The sequence below is a fragment of the Oncorhynchus mykiss genome, chromosome 3 (assembly GCF_057628025.1).
Source record: "Oncorhynchus mykiss isolate SJ-2025 chromosome 3, ASM5762802v1, whole genome shotgun sequence".
Taxonomy (NCBI): Eukaryota; Metazoa; Chordata; class Actinopteri; order Salmoniformes; family Salmonidae; genus Oncorhynchus; species Oncorhynchus mykiss.
Window position 1 is genome coordinate 60149162 of NC_143024.1, and position 12663 is coordinate 60161824.

A 12663-nucleotide genomic window follows, 5' to 3' on the forward strand; every position below is an offset into this window, starting at 1 on the left:
CTTGCCCAGCTGAAGTTACGGTCAGTGAATACATGGGATTGGTTAACTCAGGGTTGATGCGTGAAGATTAGCAAGCATTCCCGCTGTTGTAGTCAGTTAACGGTTGGTGCGTAGCCTAAAGGTCCCTTGGGCAAGGTGGGTTGAAGTACAAAGCGCAAAATCCAAAGTGGCTATGCAAAACAGGCTTTCCTGCCCTCTTCCGGACAACACCCTGTGTATTTTAAGAAACCACCGACAACATTCATTGTTGACTCTACTGTACGGGCTCACACATGCCACTGCAGGGTTAACAGAAACTCTACTGTACGCTCCCCACTTCAGCAAAAACTATTGAATCAAGGCAAACTACAACCAGTAACTATCCACTCAAACCAATGTATCGTACAACGTTCTTGTATGACGGTACAAATAACATGGGCCACATTGGGTCTTAATTAACTCAATTATTACCTAGCTATTACCTTCTTTTTTTTTTTTTTTAAGACCCTAAGACTGAAGGCACATCTACCCATTACGTTCCTCTTCAACAGTGTATTCGTTAATAAACAATGCAACAAAAGCAAGCCAGGGTGGTGCTATAAGAAGATCTAGACAGACCTAGAGTGCCTCAAGTGAATCCTGTACTCTCTTTTTCCGATGCTGGATGCATGTTTGAACATGACACATTCATCCTAAAAACAGATCCTCTCCACCAATCATTATCGAGAAACGCCTCCTTACCTCTTGGCCTCAGTGTTGAGTTATCCCCTCTTAAATACCTGCCATCTCCCCTGGGTTCAAAGACAGACTCTGCTACGATATGCCTTTTGGAGCCACTGAGGTATAATAAGAAACGGCTGGGGCAGAGTAGACCGGGCCTACCTTAAAGCCACGCCCAGGCCATGATATTAGAAAACCTGTAGTCTCCTTTATTTTAAAATCGCCTCACAGTGGGCCCCCTCCGTCTGTCAGTCGCAGAAAGCTCTTAAGCAATGGTGTGTCGGTGGAGATTCAGTTCCGTTCAGAGAGAGAGAGCTCCCCCACAGCTAGTATTAAGCAGAGGGCTAATCAGCTTTACTTTACCTCCCTGCGCAATGCGTTGCAGCCAAACGCAACACAACACAGCCCTGCCATCCATCACATTCACAGCATGTTGATCAACTTCATCTCATATCCTCCAGTTCACACCACCGTGTCCGCTAGCTGTCTGTCCGCCTTATAGAGCCTGTCCAACAGCGTGCCTGGGACGCTTTCCAAATGCTTGAATCAGGTGTTCATTTGTATGCATTTGCTTTTCATTAACCCGAAAGACACAGACCACTTACCACCATGCCCTGCTTCTTTGAAGTGACTCATTCTGAAGTCACATCAGCAAGTGCGTGTGGATCTAACTCCCATAAGCCAGCCTGCCAACAAATGAGATCACATGCACACCTGCACAGATATGTTTCACCTAGGGGGCTGTAGTTGCTGAGACAAGAGTTTGGAATGGATTCCTTGTAGGCTAATCTTGTAATGATGTCTACTTTCTGATGACGTCTGATAAACATATCATTAGATGACAAAACTTAAGCTTTAAGCCTCTGACTTGTACTCATTTGCATAGGGTTGTTGAGATGAGGCCGATTTAATTAATGTAACACCGGCATTACCTTAGCATTAATGATCTGATGGATCCAAAAGTCTCAATTCTAATAAACTTTCGTTTGTTTGCGACATCTGACCCACATTTGTATTTAAATCAGACCTTTGTCTGGTTTTGGTTAATTGGTCAAATGTGAAATAGTAAACAGTATTAGAAAACTAATTGGAAAAACAGAAATGATTAAGTACATGCAGTGTGCATGGGTAGGTTTTAATGATATGATCTAAGTGATGTTGTTAGTTACAGTCGTGGTTACTAGGTAGCTGAGTATTCCACCTGATTGGCTCTACTGTACAGCAGTGTTCATTTCATCAACAAAAATAGTGACTAAAATATTTGTCCAACACCTATTTTTCAGTGGCAATTGACGAGACTATAACTGACTAAATAGACCCAGAATAAACTATAACAAAAAGGCAAATGTTGTATTTCAGTTCACTAAAACAAGAAGAGATTAAATTCTCTGTGACTAAAATCGGACTACTAATTGGACTGAACAATCGTTATTGGAGAGATTGAGATCTTTTCAGTGATTAGCACAATTCATATTAGCAGCACAGATGCGCAGCGCAGTCCTGTTCAGCAGTGGGAAGGACACATCCTACTTCAGCTGGTGAGCTGCGGGGTTCGCTTAACCCTCTCACTTTCCCCACTGCATTTCATAGCCAAGTTATGTTGCCAAAGTATCCAAGTCCCCTCTTTTCCTCAGAGAAAACGACTTGAATCTAGCCCTTACTGTTCAAAAGGTATGGCCCATAATACCGCCACTACATTTAAAAAAATGTCTATCGTCCTTCTAATGGGGCGGCAGGGTAGCCTAGTGGTTAGAGCGTTGGACTAGTAACCGGAAGGTTGCAAGTTCAAACCCCCGAGCTGACAAGGTACAAATCTGTCGTTCTGCCCCTGATTAGTTAACCCACTGTTCCTAGGCCGTCATTGAAAATAAGAATTTGTTCTTAACTGACTTGCCTAGTTAACTAAAAGGTAAAAACGAAAAAAATAAACTTGTACCACTTGTTCATGCTACACCTTGTTCAGTCATGTTACCTCATCAAATTATTCAGACTCCTTCCCTTTCTCCTCATTTTGTTATTTATTTTACTTATTATAAAATGTATTAAATAAATGTTTTCCTCGTCAATCTGCACCCAATACCCCATAATGACAAAGGAAATGTCCATAGAGTTCCGAGACAGGATTGTGTCGGGGCACAGATCTGGGGAAGGGTACCAAAAAAATGTCTGCAGCATTAAACAAGAACACAGTAGCCTCCATCATTCTTAAATGTAAGACGTTTGGAACCACCAAGACTCTTCTTAGAGCTGGCTGTCTGGGCAAACTGAGCAATCGGGGAAGAAGGGCCTTGGTCAGGGAGGTGAACAAGAACCCAATGGTCACTCTGGCAGAGCTCTAAAGTCCCTCTGTGGAGATGGGAGAAACTTCCAGAAGGACAGCCATCTGTGGAGCACTCCACCAATCAGGCCTTTATGGATGAGCGGCCAGACGGAAGCCACTCCTCAGTAAAAGGCGCATGAAATCCCACTTGGAGTTTGCCAAATGGCACTTAAAAACTCTCAGATGATGAGAAACAGGATTCTCTGGTCTGATGAAACCAAGATTGAACTCTTTGGCCTGAATGCCAAGCTTCACGCCTGGAGGAAACCTGGCACCATCCCTACGGTGAAGCATGGTGGTGGCAGCATCATGCTGTGGGGATGTTTTTTAGTGACAGGGACTGGGAGAATAGTCAGCATCAAGGGAAAGATGAACGGAGTAATGTACAGAGAGATCCTTCATGGAAACCTGCTCCAGAGCACTCAGGACCTCAGACTAGAGTAAAAGTTCACCTTCCAACAGGACCACAACCCTAAGCACACAACCAAGACAACGCAGGAGGGGCTTCGGGACAAGTCTCTGAATGTCCTTGAGTGTCCCAGCCAGAGCCCGGACTTGAACCTGATTTATCAGGTCTGGAGAAACCTGAAAATAGCTGTGCAGCGACGCTCACCATCCAACCTGACAGAGCTTGAAAGGATCTGCAGAGAACAATGGGAGAAACTCCCCAAATACAGATGTGCCAAGCTTGTAGCGTCAAACCCAAGAAGACGGGAGGCTTTAATCACTGCCAAAGGTGATTCAACAAAGTACTGAGTAAAGGGTCTGAATACTTATGTAAATGTAATTTCAGTTTTGTATTTTTTATACATTTGCAAAAATGTCTAAATATCTGTTTTTGCTTTGTCATTGCGGTATTGTGTGTAGATTGATGAGGGGGAAAAATATTTAATTCCTTTTAGAATAAGGCTGTAACGTAACAAAATGTGGAAAAAGTCAAGGGGTCTGAATATATTCCCGAACGCACTGTAGTTATAGCTAACAACCTGGGGCACATTCAGCAGGACGCAACGTTTTGGTATGTTCAGATAGAGTATTCTATGTAGAACAAACATGCCTCTCTGACATGTTGAATAAGGAATAACGTTGGCTCCATTAATGGAATTTCTATCTGGAACGTTTGAGAAGATTTTGCAACGGACCGTGGTCCTGGTAACATTACCAGTAACCTAGAAGTAAACACTTGGTGGCACAGAAAGGAAAAGCAAACAATTTATTGACCAAATTCATCTTGCCACTACACTATATCTGACTGGGTAAATGACTTTATTTTTGGTTAATGTGGACACAGTGACTCAGACTTGAGCACTTGGACTAGGACTTCAGCCATAGAGACTCGTGACTCGACCATTGGTGACTCGGACTCGAGCACAGGGGACTTGAGACTCGATTTTGAAGTGAGGTCTGGTGACAGACTACTGCCTGGAAGAAACAGTCATTAGCCCCCGTTCTTTTTTTGGACATCAATGTGGCTGCGGTGTCTGTGGAACAATGGCAATACCGTGACCGAGTGATGGAGGTGCAACCCATACTATTTTGCCAATACTTTGCGGCAGCATCTGGTGATATTGTGCTAGTTCCCCCTTCTAGTCCCCCCCTGCGCTTGTGTGAGTCTTTGTTTTGTACGTGCAATATTTATGTAGACTGAATTAGTAATTTACATGGCCAGATAATTCTTAGATATTCTTATACATGTTTGTCATATTTCTGCTGTTGAGAAGAGAATAAGATATTATGCAGCAAAATATGTGTGTAGGACACGGCTATGTATGTTTGTGCACATGTTTACTATAGGATAAATGAGGCAATACAATGAGGCAAAACAAGTGTGATGTGACAAAAAAGTTGACTAAAATGGCCCACTGTTTTCGTATAACTAGGCTAATCATTAGTCAAATGGCAATATGTGACTAAGATTTAATGACATTCTGGTCCAAACGACTAAGACTAGACTAAATCTTTAAGAGTGCCAAAATGAACACTGCTGTACAGGCCGGTGATGTAATAATGAGTGTTAATTATGGAGCCTGTCAGCACTTATTACTCTCCCCAGCAGCTTGCATATGAGAAAAGGTAACAATAGGCAAGCTAAACTCAGAACGATATATTGTAACGGCTTTCTTCTTCCTCTTCTGAGGAGCAGTAGTAGGAAGGATCGGAGGACCAAAATGCAGCGTGGTATGTATCCATAATGTAATTTAATGAGAATGAATACAGAATACAAAAGAACAAGACAAACAAAATGAAAACCGAAACAGTCCCGAATGGTGCAAACACTGAAATGGAAAGAAATCACCCACAACTCAAAAGGTGAAACCAGGCTACCTAAGTATGGTTCTCAATCAGGGACAACGATTGACAGCTGCCTCTGACTGAGAACCATACCAGGCCAAACACAGAAATCCCAAATTATAGAAAAATGAACATAGATTTCCCACCCCAACTCACGCCCTGACCATACTAAAACAAAGACAAAACAAAGGAACTAAGGTCAGAACGTGACATATTTTCATATTTAAAGCACCAATATCTACAGTATGTTGGTGTCAGATTTCACAAAACAGACTGACATCCATATCAACTTTTTTTCAGTTCCCATAATACTTAATAATTCCAGGAATGGCATACAGGTTGAAACATGAAAACTGAAACTCTAATTGAAAAGCAGGGCACAGATGCGGCAGTTTACGGTCTATTACAGAGTACTTGAAGTGTCCAGAGCTGTATTTTGTTGTCTAAATTATACAAATATATACAAGAGGTCACCATCTGCTTATTAAATATATTTGTGACCAAAAGCAGTTTGATCTTGGGTAGTAAGCGTACAATGGCTCATGTAAATGTCCTACATTTCACAATGAAAGCACCAGATCAAAGCTCCTATAAATGTCCTACATCTTACAATGAGAGCGCCAGATCAAAGCTCCTGTAAATGTCCTACATCTCACAATGAGAGCGCCAGATCAAAGCTCCTGTAAATGTCCTACATCTCACAATGAGAGCGCCAGATCAAAGCTCCTGTAAATGTCCTACATCTTACAATGAGAGCGACAGATCATTTGAAGTTTAACAACATCAGGTCTTTCCCTGCACCCTCTGCCATACTATGTACTGTGCATGTCACTTTCACAGGTTCTCTTTCACTTAAAATAACAAATCTAAGTGCTTGATACAGTACAACGATCAAGTGCCACTCAGTTCATGCTCCAAGTGTAAGGGCAACAAACAGGTTGTTGTCTACTCAAAATAGATTGTTTGGTGTACTTCCTCTGTAAATAGTATATTTTTTTGTCTTTTGAGTTTGTCCTATATCTAACAGAAATCCCATATCAGATGATAAGGGGACAACTTGTGGTTGGAGGTAGTAGTGGGTGGGGATTCGTGTGACAGGATGGGGGTGGGGTTGGAGAGAGGGGGGTAATCCCTGTGGAACGACAAAACACAGGGCCCGGGGACACAGCTGGTAATTTGGTAAGAGGTCACTCACAGTAAACACAAGCTGTTTAGAGAAGGTCTGGAAAGGCCAATACTCCAGGAGCTGTGTGGGACGGATGGATAGAGATAAGAAGAAGAAAAAAAAGAGCAACTCTATGAAAACTCCCCACTTCCTATGTGTATCCTTTATTATTTTAGGCTAAACAAAACCACTTTCCCATAACATGTTCCTATGCAGGCTTCAAACTCGCTTGGCAAATTTCACACCCTTATTTAGACAACTGATAAGTGTCTCGGGGGTATTAATAACTTCAGGTTGGCTAAGCGTTAATATACAGTATGTACTGTAATAACCCTCTCTTACGAAATCACCTTATTTCACTTCAGTAACATTGGACCATCCCAAATGGCAACTTATTTACTTTAGTACACCACTTTTGGCCATAGCCCTGGTCAAAAGTAGTGCACTATAAAGGGAATAGCTAGGTCCCATGAGACGCACACATAAAAATGTTTAATAGTACTTTCTTTCCTTCTTACTACCACTGAGACTCCAGCTGATAGTAAGTAAGTCAGCCAGTCAGTCAATCAATGTAATTTGAAAAGATTCTGGGTGATCCTTGATCCTTGAACCATGAAAATCACCCAGCGCAGGTCACAGAAGAGATCAACCTAGTCTGACTGGTTCTCTCCCCACTTTTACCCCCACACCGAATTTCAGAGGTCAAATGAGCTTCTGCAGAACATTCTCAGTACAGGCAAGATCCTCACAAAGTGCTACAGCTACACCATCGAGAACATTCTGACCGGTTGCATCACCGCCTGGTATGGCAACTGCTCAGCATCTGACCGTAGGGTGCTACAGAGGGTAGTGTATACGGCCCAGTACATCACTGGGGCCAAGCTTCCTGCCATCCAGGTCCTCTATACTAGGCGGTGTCAGAGGAAGGCCTCAAAAATGGTCAAAGACTCCAGCCACCCAAGTTATAGACTGTTCTCTCTACTACCGCAAGGCAAGCGGTACCAGTGCGCCAAGTCTAGGTCCAAAGGGCTCCTGAACATCTTCTAACACCAAGCCATAAGACTGCTAATCAATTAATCAAATGGCTACCTGGACTATTTGGACTTTTTACACTGCTGCTACGTGCTGTTTATCATCTATGCATAGTCATTTTACTCCTTCCTACATGTACATATTACCTCCATTATTTAGACTAACCTGTATATAGCCTTGTTATTGTTATTTTATTGTATGACTTTTTTAAACTTTATTTAGTAAAATATTTTATTAAAACTGCATTGGTGGTTAAGGGTTTGTAAGTAAGCATTTCACGGTAAGATCTACACCGGTTGTATTTGGCAAGTGACAAATTCATTTCGAAATTGGCCTTGGCACAGTCAAGACAGGGTAAACATCTGCCAAGCATTAAGATAGGAGAACAACAAGTAATGTGTTCCAGTCCAAGTGTATGTTTAAATCCATTGCTTTTGGCTTGATAAGAGGTGGAATTAGGAGCTATTTAAGGGTATTTAAATCCATTAGATACACAACATAAGCATCGGCTGACTGTAATAATATGTGTACGGCACTGAGTGGGAGGAACAAGTTTGTCCTTTCTGTGAGGACATAAAAATCAAATCAAACTGTATTTTGTCACAAGCTTCATAAACAACAGGTGTAGACCAATGGTGAAATAGTAGAAAAGTAATAACACAAGGAATAAATATAAAATGAGTAATGATAACTTGGCTATAGACACGGAGTAACAGTACAGAGTCGATGTGCAGGGGTACCAGGTAATTGAGGTAGATATGTAAATATACAGTACATTTGGAAAGTATTCAGACCCCTTGACTTTTTACACATTTTGTTTTGTTACAGATGTCATGATGTTGGCCTGGGGGATAGGTTTATGACAGTCATAAATACCTCTTCCCCCCTTTTTCCTCTCTCTACTGAGGTTACATTTAAAATAAAATAAAAACTCGGTTAACATAGAGATTCTGGGAACATCAGTAGGTGGGGGGGAAATGAACTATATTCTTGTAATCTGAACAATTGAACATATGCAGTGGTACTTAATGAATATGATGTCAGTTCGGTTGTCATCAGACAGTCTCATCAATGATAAGATGACATAAACTCTACAGTGGAAAGTCTACACATCAGTTATCGGATTCACATGGAATTGTTGTTCAATTTAAATGTTTGAATATGAAATTATTTGTGATGGGATGAAATCTCATTTTAGCTTCTAAAATGTGAGATGTGGGTTTTCATAAGTTAGGGCTGCTCACTCAGTGGCCCGCCTCTGTGAAGGGACATGGGCTATAAAACTTTTCAAACACGCCCTCTTCTCGCTTCCTATATAAAGCCTTGACGACAATAGAACTTCCTGTTCCGATGAAGTAGGATGACGGTCCTATGTCAGAATGGTTCAGATAATAACTACAGAACGAAGCCAACATCAGCATGAGCTTTGGTTGGGAATGGTATGAACTTTGAACTCTTATTCACAACAGAAGTGATACCTTCTAGTTGTTGAGTTAGCGACCGCAGCTGCAAACGCAGGTTAGGAAGGAACAGACAGAGTATCCCATCTACCACACAACGACGTTACTACAATTTATCCAAGTGACCACCAGAGACATTCTTCAAAGGACAGAGGACTCGGTTTGGCAACATGGTCTTCCATCTACCACCAACCTACTGAAGCGCAGCTCAGAGTAAATATTTATTGCATTTTCCTTTTCCAAATGGGCGGTAATTTAGAATGCATGAGATACTGTATTTACGATAGCCCAGCTTCTTCCCTTTGTTCCTCAGTCTCCCGCTCCTTCACTCAAACCCAGCCCCTTTTCTTTTGTGTAACAAGCTGTGACATCTGTTCCGCCCGCTAGGGACGTTTTCCTTTATGACGTAATTTGTAATCAAGTTATGATTAATTGTGTGTATGTGAATTCTGTGTGAATTCACATACACACAATTAATCATAAGGTATTTAGGTACTAGTTAGGTATTTAGTAAATAAATAATTAAACCCAATTTTCTATTGCTGATTCAAATTGTTAACCAGGGTTCTTGCAGATAACCAATAATTTACAACTTTTAGATTATGAGACTGAAGTAAGACGAAGATTAATGTTGACTGCTATTGATGTAAAATATTACTAGGTCTTTAAGAGTTTATTCGGAATATAACAGCTCTATAAATATTATTTTGTGGTGCCCGACTCTCTAGTTAATTACATTTACATGTTTAGCTCAATCAGGCGATATTAATTACGGATAAATTATTTTATAGAATAGCATGTCATATCACTTACTCCGGCATAGCCAAAGACACAGCCTTATTCTAAAATTGGTTAGATAAAAAAAAAATCCTCATCAATCTACATACAATGTCCAATAATGACAAAGAGAAATCAGGTTTTTAGAAATACCTTATTTACATAAGTATTCAGACCCTTTGAAATGAGACTCGAAATTGACCTCAGGTCCATCTTCTTTCCATTGATCATCCTTGAGACGTATCTACAACTTGATTGGGGGTCCACGTGTGAATTTAATTGATTGTACATGCTTTGGAAAGGCACACACCTGTCTATATGAGGTCTCACAGTTGACAGTGCATGTCAGAGCAAAAACCAAGCCATGAGGTCGAAGGAATTGTCCGTAGAGCTCCGAGACAGGATTGTGTCGAGGCACAGATCTGGGAAGGGGAACCAAAACATTTCTGCAGCATTGAAGGTCCCCAAGAACACACTGGCCTCCATCATTCTTAAATGAAAGAAGTTTGGAACCACCAAGACTCTTCCTACAGCTGGCCACCCGGCCAAACTGAGCAATATGGGGGAGAAGAGCCTTGGTCAGGGAGGTGACCAAGAACCCGATCGTCACTCTGACAGAGCTCCTCTGTGGAAAGGGGAGAACCTTCCAAAAGGACAACCATCTCTGCAGCACTTACCAATCAGGCCTTTATGGTAGAGTGGCCAGATGGAGGCCAGTCCTCAGCAAAAGGCATATGATAGACTCTCAGCCCATGAGAAACAAGATTCTCTGGGCTAATGAAACCAAGATTGGACTCTTTGGCCTGAATGCCAAGCATCACTACTGGAGGAAAGCTGGCACCATCACTACGGTGAAGCATGGTGGTGGTAGCATCACGCTGTGGGGATGTTTTTCAGCGGCAGTGACTCGGAGACTAGTCAGGATCGAGGGATAGATGAATGGAGCAAAGTGCAGAGAGATCCTTGATGAAAACCTGCTCCAGAGCACTAAGGACCTGATGAAAGTTCACCCTCCAACGGGACAGTGACCCTAAGTACACAGCCAAGACAACACAGGAGTGCTTTGGGACAAGTCTCTGAATGTCCTTGAGTGGCCCAGCCAAAGCCCTGACTTAAACCCGATCTAACATCTCTGGAAATACCTGAAAATAGCTGTGCAGCAACGCTCCCCAGCTAACCCGACAGAGCTTTAGAGGATCTGCAGAGAAGAATGGGAGAAACTCCCCAAATACCGGTGTGCCAAGCTTGTAGCGTCATACCCAAGAAGACTCAAGGCTGTAATCGCTGCCAAACGTGCTTCAACAAAGTACTGAGTAAAGGGTCTGAATACTTATGTAAGTGTCATATTTCAGTTTTAACATTTCTAAAAAACTGTTTTTGCTTTGTCATTATGGGGTATTGTGTGTAGATTGATGAGGGAGGAAAAAACATTTAATACATTTTAGAATGAGGCTGTAAGGTAACAAAATATGGAAAAAGGAGTCTGACTACTTTCCAAATGCACTGTAGGTAGGCATAAAGTTTCTAGGCAACAGGATAGATAACAGCAGCAGCTTATGTGATGAGTCAAAAGAGTTAGTGCAGAACGGGTCAATGCTGTTAGTTAAAATAGTTAAGAAATAACTACCCAGACTAACTACAATACATTGCCAAAAGGGTGGCAGTTTGTAGTACACACAAACATACACTACATGACCAACACCACGTGACCAAAAGTACATGAACACCTGCTCGTCGAACATCTCATTCCAAAATCATGGGCATTAATATGGAGTTGGTACCCCATTTGCTGCTATAACATCCTCCCACTCCTCTGGGAAGGCTTTGCACTAGATGTTGGACCATTGCTGCAGGGACTTGCTTCCATTCAGCCACAAGAGCATTAGTGAGGTCGGCACTGATGTTAGTTGGGTGATTAGGCCTGGCACGTTCCAATTTGTTAGATGGGGTTGAGGTCAGGGCTCTGTGCAGTCCAGTCATGTTCTTCCACACCAATCTCAAACTATTTTTGTATGGACCTCACTTTGTGCATGGAGGAATTATCATGCTGAAACAGGAAAGGGCCTTCCCCATGCTGTTGCCACAAAGTTGGAAGCACAGAATCATCTAGAATGTCATTATATACTGTAGCATTAAGATTTCCCTTCACTGGAACTAAGGGGCCTAGCCCGAACCATGAAAAACAGCCCCAGACCAATATTTCTTCTCCACCAAACTTTAGTTGGCACTATGCAGTCGGGCAGGTAGCGTTCTCCTGGCTTCCGCCAAACCCAGATTTGTCTGCCGGACTGCCAAATGATAAAGTGTGATACATCACTCCAGAGAACGCGTTTCTAATGCTCCAGGGTCCAATGGCGGCGAGCTTTACACTACTCTAGCCGACTCTTGGCATTGTGCATGGGTGATCTTAGGCTTGTGTGGGATGCTCGGCCAAGGAAACCCATTTCAAGAAAATCCTGCTAAGAACAGTTATTGTGCTGATGTTGCTTCCAGAGGCGGTTAGGAACTCGGTAGTGAGTGTTGCAACCAAGGACCGATGATTTTTACGCACTACACTCTTAAACACTCGGCGGTCCCCTTCTGTGAACCTTTGTTGCTCCTAGACATTTCCACTTCACAATAGCAGCACTTACAGTTTACCGGGGCAGTTCTAGTAGGGCAGAAATTTGACGAACTGACTTGTTGGAAAGGTGGCATTCTATGACGGTGCCACATTGAAAGTCACAGAAGTCTTCAGTACGGGCCATTCCACTGCCAATGTTTGTCTATGGAGATTGCATGGCTGTGTGCTCAATTTTATACATCCGTCAGCAACGGGTGTGGCTGATATAGCTAAATCCACTAATTCGAAGGGTGTCCACATACTTTTGTATATATGGTGTATATGATGTAAGCTACTCCACATTGTGCAGAAGAGA

At 42.2% G+C, this 12663-nt stretch overlaps 1 protein-coding gene across 4 annotated transcripts in view; it reads right to left on the reverse strand.

Annotated features, from left to right (window-relative positions):
* LOC110520074 (cordon-bleu protein-like 1) overlaps nt 1–12663 on the reverse strand; it is a 53563-nt gene that overhangs the window by 20335 nt on the left and 20565 nt on the right. Inside the window, exon 1 of one of the 4 annotated variants that reach the window (XM_021597104.3) lies at nt 721–1168. The exons of the other annotated variants lie outside the window; for them this stretch is intronic. The gene's annotated coding sequence lies outside the window, so the exon portion shown is untranslated. Of the gene's footprint in view, nt 1–720; nt 1169–12663 lie in introns of those variants that run through there. 4 annotated transcript variants of the gene reach the window in all.